Raw genomic sequence first — 13,817 nt, 5'->3', positions numbered from 1 at the left:
CAGGAAATACTCTATTGGTTTCCTCAAAATGGATTGTGTCGATCGAGGGGAGCGTGGTCTGTGTTTTGGACAGTGAGTACAACTTTGCTGCTGCCCTCTCTGTGCTCTTCAGCACTTTCTATGTTTTTAACATAGAATACCAGGAGTCAGCCTCTGCAACCTTGGAGCTGATACAGAGGTAAGCATTGAACATTCATTGATCCAACACTTACATTTAGCATTTCTTAGTTACATTGCAATGATATTTATTTTTGTAATTTTTTCAATGCCTCAACTGATTTCATCTATTCTATATTTGGTTGTACAGGTTCCTGGTTCGAATAAACCCTGAAGGAACCAAATGCACAGTGAAAGCAGGAGTGATCCGCAAGACCGGAAAGGTCGCTCAGAGGAAGCCGCTGCCAATTGAGCCACGTGTTACACGCTTTCTCGCAGACCTGACGGAGTTTGAGTGGAAAAACTCCAACATGTAAGTACACAAACACACACACACCTGATGAACACAAACTTTGTGTCAGTTGTAATAGCCTGTTTACCTAGCGAGTAGTAGTAGTAGTAGTAGTAGTGATAGTAGTAGTAGTAGTATTATTGATAGTAGTATTAATAGTGGTAGCATTGATAATAGTAGTAGTATTGATAGTAGTAGTAGTAGTAGTAGTAGTGATAGTATTGATAGTAGTAGTGATGGTAATATTAGTAATAGTAGAGGTAGTAATAGTAGTAGTATTGATAGTGGTAGTAATAGCAGTTGATAGTGGTAGTAATAGCAGTAGTATTGATAGTAGTAGTATTGATAGTAGTAGTGAAAGTAATAGCAATATCTCTCTCTAAGGAAGATCAGAGTTTCGAAGATTGGGGTGATAACCTGCACGCCACCGAGATGCCACCAAGATGTATTTGAGACTTGTTTGCAGCTCTCATTCTATCAGAAATCCTGCCATGCGGGTTGGGTCAGCAAATGACCTGCTTGTGCCACCCCGGAGCCCGTGTTGGCTTGCGGTAGCATGCTACTCTGGCTCCAGTCTAGCCCTGCTCGCTCCTCTCTATCCATCTTTCTCTCTCAGCCTCTTTCTTTCTCGATCTCTTTTTCTCATTTCTCTCTCAAAGACAGGCAGGCAAGCAGTTCTTGTTATAGTTTTTTGTAAAGATTTCTCCCTGTTCAACTGTTGTTTTCCAATTTTTCATTGATCTGTTTCGATTTGATTTTTTTCTTACATAATCCTGCATTTTCAAGAATGACCTATTCTGATGTCTTGGTTTGTGTATGATGAAGTACATTATTTGCTAGTATTCGTCAATGTTCTTATCACTGTCTCGCTCTCTCCCCTACTATCTGGAGTTGTAATGTTGCTCTTTTCAAATGTTGTTCTTTGTGGTTTAAGTGCAATTCATGTGATGAAATTGGATAACTATATATTTGTACACGTATTGTTTTTCTTACAATATTACATTTCAGCGAGCTGTCTTCTAAAGACAACCTGCAATGCTGCTTAGTACTGTATATAGATCCTCCTCTCCACCCTCTCCGAGTTGGGCATCTCCGGCGCGGCCCACGCTTGGATTGCGTCCTACCTGACAGGTCGCTCCTACCAGGTGGCGTGGCGAGAATCTGTCTCCTCACCACGCACTCTCACCACTGGTGTCCCCCAGGGCTCTGTTCTAGGCCCTCTCCTATTCTCGCTATACACCAAGTCACTTGGCTCTGTCATAACCTCACATGGTCTCTCCTATCATTGCTATGCAGACGACACACAACTAATCTTCTCCTTTCCCCCTTCTGATGACCAGGTGGCGAATCGCATCTCTGCATGTCTGGCAGACATATCAGTGTGGATGACGGATCACCACCTCAAGCTGAACCTCGGCAAGACGGAGCTGCTCTTCCTCCCGGGGAAGGACTGCCCGTTCCATGATCTCGCCATCACGGTTGACAACTCCATTGTGTCCTCCTCCCAGAGAGCTAAGAACCTTGGTGTGATCCTGGACAACACCCTGTCGTTCTCAACCAACATCAAGGCGGTGGCCCGTTCCTGCAGGTTCATGCTCTACAACATCCGCAGAGTACAACCCTGCCTCACACAGGAAGCGGCGCAGGTCCTAATCCAGGCACTTGTCATCTCCCGTCTGGATTACTGCAACTCGCTGTTGGCTGGGCTCCCTGCCTGTGCCATTAAACCCCTTCAACTCATCCAGAACGCCGCAGCCCGTCTGGTGTTCAACCTTCCCAAGTTCTCTCACGTCACCCCGCTTCTCCGTTCTCTCCACTGGCTTCCAGTTGAAGCTCGCATCCGCTACAAGACCATGGTGCTTGCCTACGGAGCTGTGAGGGGAACGGCACCTCAGTACCTCCAGGCTCTGATCAGGCCCTACACCCAAACAAGGGCACTGCGTTCATCCACCTCTGGCCTGCTTGCCTCCCTACCACTGAGGAAGTACAGCTCCCGCTCAGCCCAGTCAAAACTGTTCGCTGCTCTGGCCCCCCAATGGTGGAACAAACTCCCTCACGACGCCAGGACAGCGGAGTCAATCACCACCTTCCGGAGACACCTGAAACCCCACCTCTTTAAGTATCCCCCCCCCCCCTTTAAGATTTAGATGCACTATTGTAAAGTGACTGTTCCACTGGATGTCATAAGGTGAATGCACCAATTTGTAAGTCGCTCTGGATAAGAGCGTCTGCTAAATGACTTAAATGTAAATGTAATATACCTGGAGATTATAAGAATACATGGCCATTAAAGGCAAGATCATTCTTCAAATGTTCATAGATGACCACCAGTGTCAAATAATAATCACTGTGGAGTTGAGGTCATCTCTATCACTTGACTGGCCCAGAGTGATGTATCGGAGGCTGGCAGAGCATAGTAACGGATGAAGTTGTCATCTTACCTTCTTGAGCTGGTTGCGAAGCCTGGGTTTCAATAGCTATTTGGTCACAGGCACTCGTATCCCAAAAAATGTTTTCTGAAATGTACAATTTCACTTTGTGAAACACTTCACACAAATGATGCCCAATGCTTCACAGGGAGTACCGTATCTAATTTAATTCAGAGCATATAGCTTTCGAAGACATTTGGACCGTGACCAAGGTTATGGTAGTGAGTATGAAGCTTCCACTGTGTGTATGCAGCATGTGTCAATCCTGCTCTCAAAGCAATGTGCTTTCCCCTGCCATGACCAGGAACCACAGAGGACATCTATATGGGTCATGGGCAACCCCCTTACACTTCATCTGAATAATTCAGTGGTGTGTGTGTGTGTGTTAGGCTATATCATGCTTTCAGTACTCACTGTCTGTACAACATGTAATATTGTTGGTATACTTTGATGGCTATGGTGATACGATATGGGTGTGTGTTTGCAATGCCTGATAAAATGCTAATCTTGATAGCGCACCTGCAGAAGATAAGTTATATATTTGCCTAACAATGGATCATACACTGCAGGCTCATTGTGCATCCTAACTAGTAGTGCAGAGAAACAGGCCGTATAGGCTACAGGCTCCAAGATAGGCCACTGCATTGTAAGCACATGTGAAGGTCTTTTGCAAACTATATGCAGAGGTAGGGGAATGACATTTTGCCCTGTTATAGGTGACCTGCACATCTCTCATCTCCATCCCATCCTCCCAGAAGAGCACATAATTGAACCTGGGCCGTTGCCATGACTACGGGAGGGACCAATGAACTGCACCATAGGCTACTGCACTAGGCCATTTTACACGTGGAGGAGAACACAGCATACAGCATCATCCTCGCATACAACCGCCCTTTCCCTGGGAAACAAGGAGGCAGGCTCGAGCCATTGGATGATATCTGATAAACGCGAGCTGTTCCTGTGCTGTCAGATTGGCGGCACCCAGCCGCGTCGCTACGCGCACCGATCATGCGGGAACAATGTGAGCTCTCGTCTCCTCCTCTTCAGCTAGCCCCTAGTCAAGAGGTGTTGTCGTGGTGAGACGGCGTTTTGTCGGGAGTAGAGGGACAGTTTTACTGCAACGCTATCTCCATAGCTCCGAATGAGAGCAAGTGACCCGGAAGAAAGGTTGTTGCCTTGCTTTTGCCTGCCCGTGCACGGTGTAGGAGCAACGTCCATGCGCCGTTTGCTAATTTGAAATTGGACCGAGCCAATTGAGGACGTCGAGGGCAGGTGTGCGGTGTCATTCGTAATTCTGCTGGCCAAAAGCGTATACGCGGTCCATTTTCCCGTCTCATCTCAGATGTGTATGGACTTTAATACCGGCCAAGCAGGCTCCTGTCGACGAGGTTGATACAGTATTTTGTTGCAGAGCGAATTTCTTTCAGATGTCTCCGTGTTCGCTTTGAGGTAAGCAATGTCGCAACAGCCACTGCAAGCTACCGCTACTGCAATTAACGCACATCTGATATTGTAGCTAGGTTATCTACATAGTTTCATATCATAGACAAAACATTATCCAATATCCCGAGAAAAGTCTACAATGTTGCCAATGTTCAAATTAAGGCAACATTAATGGAACACCGTGTTTTGCGGTTTGTTTATTTGGGAATGCATTCACGAAAACAACAGTGCGGGTGCTTAGCCTAAATGTCCTCTGCCATAGCGGAATGGTTGTTACGTATCCCAATACATATTTTCTATATTGTAGCATATTTATTTTGAACAACAAATTGGAGCTTTTATTATGGCGAGTTTCTCCTTGTCAACTTCTCGATAACACGACTCGACTTCAATTCGATCGAAGTGGGTTTGACCACATTCCAATGGACCGGTGTTGCCAGTTCTTGGCAATGAATAAGAAGGTTTACGGTAACCCAGTCTAGCGTGACCTTCTTGAACAAGAAAGGATGCTCTCGAGTTGATGCGCCAATATTTTTCCACGTTAATTAACATAACAATTAGACAAGGACCATCGTTAAACTGTCATTAGTGGAGACGGGCCCAGGGGGTTGTGAGTAGAAAAGTGGATTTCTTGTTGAATACAATAATTACATTGTTGCACTGTTCTTACTTGTGTGTTTCCCAAACTCGGTCCCCGTGCCCCCGCTGGCAGCCTGGTCTCATAGACTAGACGTAACGTAGTAAATCTAAATCCGGCACACTCAAATTAGTTAAATATGTTATGGTTACATAAAACAGATGGTTACTTAAGGCAAAATTGAAAGTATGTTGGATGGGTGAGCGCATAACTTAACCCTAGCTAATGTTAGCCAGCTAGCTAACGTTAGCCACCTAGCTAGAGTTCTGAAGATATCATACGTTTGCAAATTGGTAACATATAATACAAATTGTATTTCGTAACATAATGGGGTGGGGGATGGACATCCACAAATTAATACATATAATACCTTTTTTTGGTATCATACTAATTGAAAGGTCTCAGATTTGCATACAGAATATTACAAAATGCTCTGAGACCATGTTGCCCCTGGGTGTACATGTTTTATATTTTTGCCCTACACTCTTAAAAGAAAAGGTTCCTGGAGTATCCTTTAGGGGTTTTTCAAATTAAAACTGTGGGGGAACCCCTTTTAATGGTTCCTCGAATAACCTTTTTGGGTACATTTTTTAAAACTACCCCTTAATAATAATACTACACATAACAATAACATTTTAGTTGTCAGTGTTTATTGTGTTTTTTAGTGGCAAAGCAGAATTTAAAAATCTAAATATGAGAAACTCCCACAGAGCCCCAAATATAATGGGTATATCCTCTAGTGTGTTAGTTTCCCCCAAGAACCCCCACCAACTAAGGAGGTTCATCGATGAATCCTACCTCCCATGGAAGAACCTTTTGGGGGCAATTTTCAGTGCCAAGAACCCTAAGGTTCTTCAAAGAACTTTAAAGCTATTAGAATAACCCCTGTTGAACCCCAAGTTGCCAAAGCTTGATGATGAGTTGGTTATTTGAATCGGTGGTGTTAGTGCTAGGGCAAAAACCAATCCATGGACCCAGGGTGCTGGAGTGCCCAGGCCTGAGTTTGGGAAACCCTGGACTAAGGTGATCATTAGCCAAGCCAGCAATCAACACCATCCATGTTCGTAAGTTGTGTAGGAGATATTGAGTGAAATGATTATAGCCTACTTGGAAAACCGGACATTGAGTAAATTAAGTTATGTTTTCTCCAGTTTTCATACTTACCAAATAATGCCCTCTTCTTCCCTCTTCCTTTGAACATTTTAAAATGAATACAGTGATACAATTGATTTTAATTTGTTATCACCCATTCACTTTCACTGAAGAAAATCCCTTTCTTTGGATTCAAATGCTCATTAACCTCCCTTCACTCCCTGGGCTCTAGCAGAATGGACTCGCGTCATTACACCATCCCCACTGCATGGGCATAAAAGGCTTAGTGCACATTAAGAAGATTACCCTGGCCAATTGTTACAGCATTACTGGGGATTCACTTCCTTCACTCACTGCTATGCCCTTCAACAATGGCAATCAGTCTTAACATTTGCCATAGTAGGCAATTATTGATTAGTCTTAAAAAATGATAATAATTATCAGCCTGAAGGTGGTCGTATGATGTCAGTTTATGCAAAAAATAACCATCAAAATTAAGTCGCACACTCAATGTATAAACTCCCAGCAATTGAATGGGTATTTACCAACGTTTCGCCATCACTGTGCCTTCCTCGGGGTGTTTTGCATCATTAGTTGATCAATTGTATTTGTTATATGCAGTAGCACAAAATAAATGACTTGTTTTACATTAGCATATTTTATTTTGAAGAAAGTTGATGGCATTTCATGGCCTATTCAATTGGTGAAATGAATTCTGTCACATAGAACAGCTGAACTGTCATGTAGGCTATTTAAGTCAGACACGATACGGTGGCTGTGAAAAAGACTACCGTGTCTGACATACAGTAGCTCAGTGAGCTCACTCATGCCCAGCGGTCTGACAGGAAATGTTCAAGAGAATTGAATCGCTTTTAAATTTTTTTTTTTACTGTAACTCGGTCCCACCCACAAACAAAGGGATGACATAATGAGAAAAAGTGAAAGGCCGGTGGTGACTTCCTGTTGTCAGTCTAGTCATTTAGACACACACATGCACGTACAAACACACACACACACACTCATTTTAATGCCTTCCCTTCTTCCTGTTCAGTTCCGATGTGTTTTGTTTTGAACGATTACTGTGTAATGCTATCACTACGGGTGCCGCATACCATGGTACCTGCGAGCGAGTCTGGGGTGTGTGTTTGCAGAAGTGTCAGTGTGTGGGTTTGTGTGTAATTCTGTAAGTAGGTGTGTGTATGTGGAAACTACTTTGTAACGTGTGTTTGTGTGTAAACAAGCCTAGGACCTAGTCCAATGAAACTCATAATGGGAATCAACAGTTGGCAACTTGGCGTTTTGAATGGATGTCACTAAGATGAGCTAGCCAATAAACAGTCCGGAGGGATGGCTTAAATATAACCATACATTAATGAGACAATCATCACATTTTCACTTGATTGATTTCCCAGGGAGGGATGGCGTTAGTGTCCTGCCTCTACAGCTATGTGGCTGCACCTGCTACCTGCCAGTTAGAGTTACTGAGGGGAGTGGTGCAGGATCTAGGCGGGCCATCTGGGATTTGGAGAATGCGATACGGTTTCTCCCGAAAGTACAGAACAGGGGTCGCACATTCTCTCTTTCCCTCTTTCACTTTCTCTCTATTTTATGACCTCTTCTCTCCAACTCTCTTCCTTTCTATGTCCCTTTCTTGCCCATTCACTCTTCCTTTGTGTCTCTCTCTCGCTCTCTCTCTCTCGCTCTCTCTCTCTCGCTCTCTCTCTCCTGCTTTAGAAGAAGAGCTGATGTCATGGCTCAAGTGGTCTGTCTTTGAAAAGCTTGCCTGACCTGTTTCTCAGAACCCTTTTGAATAAAGCTCTACAGCAACTCAATTACCTTTTATTCAGACATACTGTAGTTTTCCCACGACAGTTTTCACAGAAACTTTCATCTTAGTAGCCCTTCCAACTATCTACTGTGTTTGCCATCAGTTTACATTTACATTTACATTTAAGTCATTTAGCTCTCTCCTGCTTTAGAAGAAGAGCTGATGTCATGGCTCAAGTGGTCTGTCTTTGAAAAGCTTGCCTGACCTGTTTCTCAGAACCCTTTTGAATAAAGTGCTGTGGAGGATATTTGCTGGTCTCCAATACAGCAACTCAATTACCTTTTTATTCAGACATACTGTAGTTTTCCCACGACAGTTTTCCACAGAAACTTTCATCTTAGTAGCCCTTCCAACTATCTACTGTGTTTGCCATCAGTTTAAATGTACATTTTAGTCATTTAGCAGGCACTCTTATTTTACAGAGATTTAGTCAGTGAATTTAACTGAAGTAAGTTAAACGACTGCATATCACGGTAATTGTTAATTGTTCGAAAAGATGGAGAAGTGAAGCTGAAAGTTGCATGCCATGGACTTCAGGGCTTCCCTCATAGTAAGTGGCTCAGTTGCCCCTTTGCCCTTAGCCTGATTTAGCTATAGTGGGATTACAGTCCCAAAAGGCTAGATCTTGTCTGGTTTTTAAATAGTCATATTGTTCTTAAGTCATAGTGTTCTTAGTTAAAATTTGTGTTGCTATTCTTTTCCATTAGTGTTTTGTGTGGACCCCAGGAAGAATGGCTGCCGTTTCTTATAAGAGTCATAACGGACTGCGTTAGGAGATGGGAGGCTAGGATTTGAGAAAGGTGAATTGAGGTGGCGTGACAGAGGAAGCAGGGATCCGTCCAATCAGCTTTTCTTTTTTTTACTAAACTATAATTTCAGTGAAATACGGAACCGTTCCGTATTTTATCTAACGTGTGGCATCCCTAAATCTAAATATTGCTGTTACATTGCACAACCTTCAATGTTATGTCATAATCATGTACAATTCTGGCAAATTAATTACGGTCTTTGTTAGGAAGAAATGGTCTTCACACAGTTCGCAACGAGCCAGGCAGCCCAAACTGCTGCATATACCCTGACTCTGCTTGCACAGAACGTAAGAGAAGTGAAACAATTCATGTCAGCAGGCAATACTAACTAAATTGCAGGTTTAAAAATATATACTTGTGTGTTGATTTTAAGAAAGGCATTGATGTTTATGTTTAGGTACACATTTGTGCAACGACAGTGCTTTTTTCACAAATGCGCTCGTTAAATTCAATGATAAATTAACAGGCACCGCATCGATTATATGTAACGCAGGACAAGCTAGATAACTACACATAGTTGATGATATTACTAGTTTAACTATTGATTATGTTAAGACTGATTGTTTTTTAGCAGCATCATGCAGTGGGGATGTTTTTCAGCAGGAGGGACTGGGAGACTAGTCAGGATCAAGGGATAGATGAACAAAACAAAGTACAGAGGGATCCTTGATGAAAATCCTGCTCCAGAGCACTCAGGATCTCAGACTGGGGCGAAGGTTCACCTTCCAACAGGACAACGACCCTAAGCACACAGCCAAGACAATGCGGGAGTGGCTTTGGGACAAGCCTCTGAATGTCCTTGAGTGGTCCAGCCAGAGCACCATCACACCACCACCTCCATGCTTCACTGTGGGAACCACACATGCGGAGATCATCCGTTCACCGACTCTTTGTCTCACAAAGACAACGCAGTTGGAACCAAAAACCTCAAATTTGGACTCATCAGACCAAAGGACAGACTTCCACAGGTCTAATGTCCATTTCTTGTGTTTCTTGGCCTAAGCAAGTCATCTTCTGTGTAGAATTCTGAAGAGGGTGGCAAGCAGAGATGGGTGGAATGGGCTGAGGGTTGGGATGTGGAATGGGAGTGGAGTTGCTTTGCGGGAGATTGAATGATGGTCAAAGATAAATCAAAATAAAACATGATAAAAAGTGAGTTTGAATGACACTGAAGGGCAGTGCTTTTATAGCTAATGCCGGTTTGCCTGAGGCTGATGATGTGCAGGTGTTTATACACATAAACATATATATATCTCATATATCTCATTCAAATACACACATACACATGTAATAGTGCCAGATGTGCACTCAAAATATACAGTTGATTTTGCTGTTATAATTTTAGTTGTCCTTTTTTTTTTTGGTTTGCTGTTTTCTTTTGTCTTTTCTCTCTTTAGTTAATTTTCTTGGTTGTTGGTGCTTTGGGGGGTGGGGTTCTTTGGGGTGGGGAATGGAATTAATTGTATTACATCATTTCATGGGGGGGGCTGTGGGAGGGGTCTCAGATGGTTGAGGGACAGCTATTGGGGAACTGTGGGGGGATCTTGGAAGGTTAGGGTTCACGTCGTTAGGCCTGGTGGGAGATCTGTCAATGTGCCCTTGGTTAGGGCGTTGACCCTGGATGCTTCTGTGTGTCGCTCTAAATGGGAGTCTGTTGGATGATTGATGTGATGTAGTTGTTGAGCGGCTTCACTGCAAGTATATTATATGTTTTGGAAATTCAATAAAATCTTATTGGTGTCCTTTTTAGTAGTGGTTTCTTTGAAGCAATTCAACCATGAAGGCCTGATTCACGCAGTCTCCTCTGGCCAGTTGGTGTTGAGATGTGTCTGTTACTTGAACTCCGAAGCATTTATTTGGGTTGCAATTTCTGAGGCTGGTAACTCTAACATATCCTCTGCAGCAGAGGTAACTATTTCCTGTGGCAGTCCTCATTGCGCTTCATGGTTTTTGCAACTGCACTTGAATAAACTTTAAAATTTCTTAATTTTCTACATTGCCTGACCATGTCTTAAAGTAATGATGGACTGTCATTGTTCTTTGCATGTTTGAGCTGTTCTTGCCATAGTATGGACTTAACCCTATTTTGTAAAAGACCATCTTCTGTATACCACCCCTACCTTGTCACAACACAACTGATTGGCTGAAATGCATTAAGAATGAAATAAATTCCACAAATTAACTTTTTTTATCAAGGCACACCTGTTAATTGAAAAGCATTCCAGGTGGAGCTGGTTGAGAGAATGCCAAGAGTGTGCAAAGCTGTCATCAAGGCAAAGGGTGGCTACATTGAATAATCAAAAATATTTTTGGGTTACTACATGATTCTATATATTTTATTTCATAGATTTGATGTCTTCACTTTTATTCTACAATGTAGAAAATAGTACAATTAAGAAACTATTGAATGAGTGTATCAAACATTTGTATATACAGTCCCAATCAATCAATCAAATGTATTTATAAAGCCCTTTTTACATCAGCCTATGTCACAAAGTGCTGTACAGAAATCCAGCCTAAAACCCCAAACAACAGCAATGTAGATGTAGAAGCACAGTGGCTAGGAAAAACTTAATAGAAAAGCAGGAACCTAGGAAGAAACCTAGAGAGGAACCAGGCTCTGACGGGTGGCCAGTCCTCTTCTGGCTGTGCCGGGTAGAGACTACAAGAGTACATGGCCATTAAAAGGCCAGATTGTTCTTCAAGATGTTCAAACGTTCATAGATGACCAGCAGGTTCAAATAATAATCACAGTGGTTGTAGAGCATGGAACGGGTCAGAACCTGAGGAGTAAATGTCAGTTGGCTTTTCATAGCCGAGCATTCAGAGGTAGAGACTGCAGGTGCGGTAGAGAGTGCATTGAAACAACGTAGCACGTATGGTGAACAGGTCAGGTTTCCCTAGCCGCAGGCAGAACAGTTGCAACTGGAGCAGCAGCACAACCAGATGGAGTGGGAACAGCAAGGAGTCATCAGGCTAAGTAGTCCTGAGGCATGCTCCTTGGGCTCAGGTGCTTCTGGAGGGGAGGGAGGGAGAGAATTAGAGGGTGCATACTTAAATTCGCACAGGACACCAGATAAGACAGGATAATGACACCAGATATAACAGACTGACCCTATCCCTCCGGCACATAGACTATTGCAACATAGATACTGAAACGGGTGGGTCGGGGGCACACTGTGGCACCGTCCGACGATAGCTCCGGACAGGGCCAACCAGTCAGGATATAACCCCACCCACTTGAGGGATAACAACTTACTACCCTGAGACAAGGCCGAGTATAGCCCACTAAGATCTCCACCGCATGAGCATGAGGGGGGGTAAAACCGGACAGGAAGATCACGTCTGTGACTCAACCCACTCAAGTGATTCACCCCTCCTAGGGACGGCATGAAAGGGCACTAGACAGCCAGTGACTTATCCCCCGTAATAGGGTCAGAGGCAGAGAATCCCAGTGGAGAGAGGGGAGCCAGCCATGCAGAGACAGCAAGGGCAGTTTGTTGCTTCAGTGCCTTGCCTTTCACCTTTGCACCCCTGGGCCAGACTATACTCAATTATTGGACCTACTGAAGAGATGAGTCTTCAGTAAAGACTTAAAGGTCAAGTCTGAGTGAATCTCTCTCATGGATAGGCAGATTATTCCATTAAAATGGAGCTCTATAGGAGAAAGCCTGCCCTGCCTCCAGCTGTTTGCTTAGCAATTCTAGGGACAGTAAGGAGGCCTGCGTCTTGTGACTGTAGCATATGTGTAGGTACGTACGGCAGGTTAGCAGTAAAACCTTAAAATCAGCCATAACCTTAACAGGAAGCCAATGTAGAGATTTTCTGTGTCCAGAATTTTGGCTTTTTTAAGAGAGGCTTTATTACTGCCACTTTTAGTGAGTTTGGTACACATCCGGTGTATAGGGTAGAGGTCGACCGCTAATGATTTTTCAATGCCGATGCCGATTATTGGAGGACCAAAAAAGCTGATACCGATTAATCAGCGGATTTATAGAAATAAATGTATTTGTAATAATGACAATTACAACAATACTGAATGAACACTTATTTTAACTTAATATAATACATCAATAAAATCAATTTAGCCTCAAGTAGTCACTCTGGATAAGAGCGTCTGCTAAATGACTTAAATGTAAATGAAGTAGATATTGAAACATGTTCAATTTGGTTTAAATAATGCAAAAACAAAGTGTTGGAGAAGAACGTAAAAGTGCAATATGAAAGCCAACATTTCAGTTCCTTGCTCAGAACATGAGAACATATGAAAGCTGGTGTTTCCTTTTAACATGAGTCTTCAATAATCATAGGTAAGAAGTTTTAGGTTGTAGTTATTATAGGACAATTTCCCTCTATACCATTTGTATTTCATTACCCTTTGACTATTGGATGTTCTTATAGGCTCTTTAGTATTGCCAGTGTAATAGTATAGCTTCCGTCCCTCTCCTCGCTCCTCCCTGGGCTCGAACCAGCAACACAACTACAACAGCCACCACATCGAAGCAGCGTTACCCATGCAGAGCAAGGGAAACAACCACCCCAAGGCTCAGAGCGAGTGACGTTTGAAACGCTATTAGCGCGAGCTAACTAGCCAGCCATTTCACTTCGGTCACACCAGCCTCATCTCGGGAGTTGATAGGTTTGAAGTCATAAACAGAGCAATGTTTGACGCACAACGAAGAGCTGCTGACAAAACGCACGAAAGTGCTGTTTGAATGAATGTTTATGCGCCTGCTTCTGCCTACTACCGCTCAATCAGATACTTGTATGCTTGTATTCTCAGTCAGATTATATGCAACACAGGACACACTAGATAATATCAACCATGTGTAGTTAACTAGTGATTATGATTTGTTTTTTATAAGATAAGTTTAATGCTAGCTAGCAACTTACTTTGGCTTACTGCATTTACGTAACAGACAGTCAGTCTCCTTGTGGAGTGCAACGAGAGAGGCAGGTCCTATTGCGTTGGACTAGTTAACTTTAGGTTTGCAAGATTAGATCCCCCGAGCTGACAAGCTGAACATCTGTCTTTCTGCCCCTGAAAGACGCAGTTAAACAACCGTTCCTGGGCCGTCATTGAAAATAAGAATGTGTTCTTAACTGAGTTGCCTAGTTAAACAAAGATTAA

At 43.1% G+C, this 13,817-nt stretch overlaps 1 pseudogene across 1 annotated transcript in view; it reads left to right on the top strand.

The window, feature by feature from the left end:
- The first annotated feature begins 3,743 nt into the window (after positions 1 to 3,743).
- The window catches only part of LOC124013302, a 107,570-nt pseudogene continuing 97,496 nt past the window's right edge, over positions 3,744 to 13,817 (top strand). Inside the window, exon 1 of the transcript XR_006834846.1 lies at positions 3,744 to 4,326. The product of XR_006834846.1 is annotated as a sorbin and SH3 domain-containing protein 2-like (transcript). The remainder of the gene's footprint in view (positions 4,327 to 13,817) is intronic.

The sequence above is a fragment of the Oncorhynchus gorbuscha genome, linkage group LG24, assembly GCF_021184085.1.
Source record: "Oncorhynchus gorbuscha isolate QuinsamMale2020 ecotype Even-year linkage group LG24, OgorEven_v1.0, whole genome shotgun sequence".
In the NCBI taxonomy this organism is placed as follows: domain Eukaryota; kingdom Metazoa; phylum Chordata; class Actinopteri; order Salmoniformes; family Salmonidae; genus Oncorhynchus; species Oncorhynchus gorbuscha.
The sequence above is the reverse complement of the archived record's forward strand: the minus strand, read 5'-3'. Positions and strand labels throughout refer to the sequence as shown.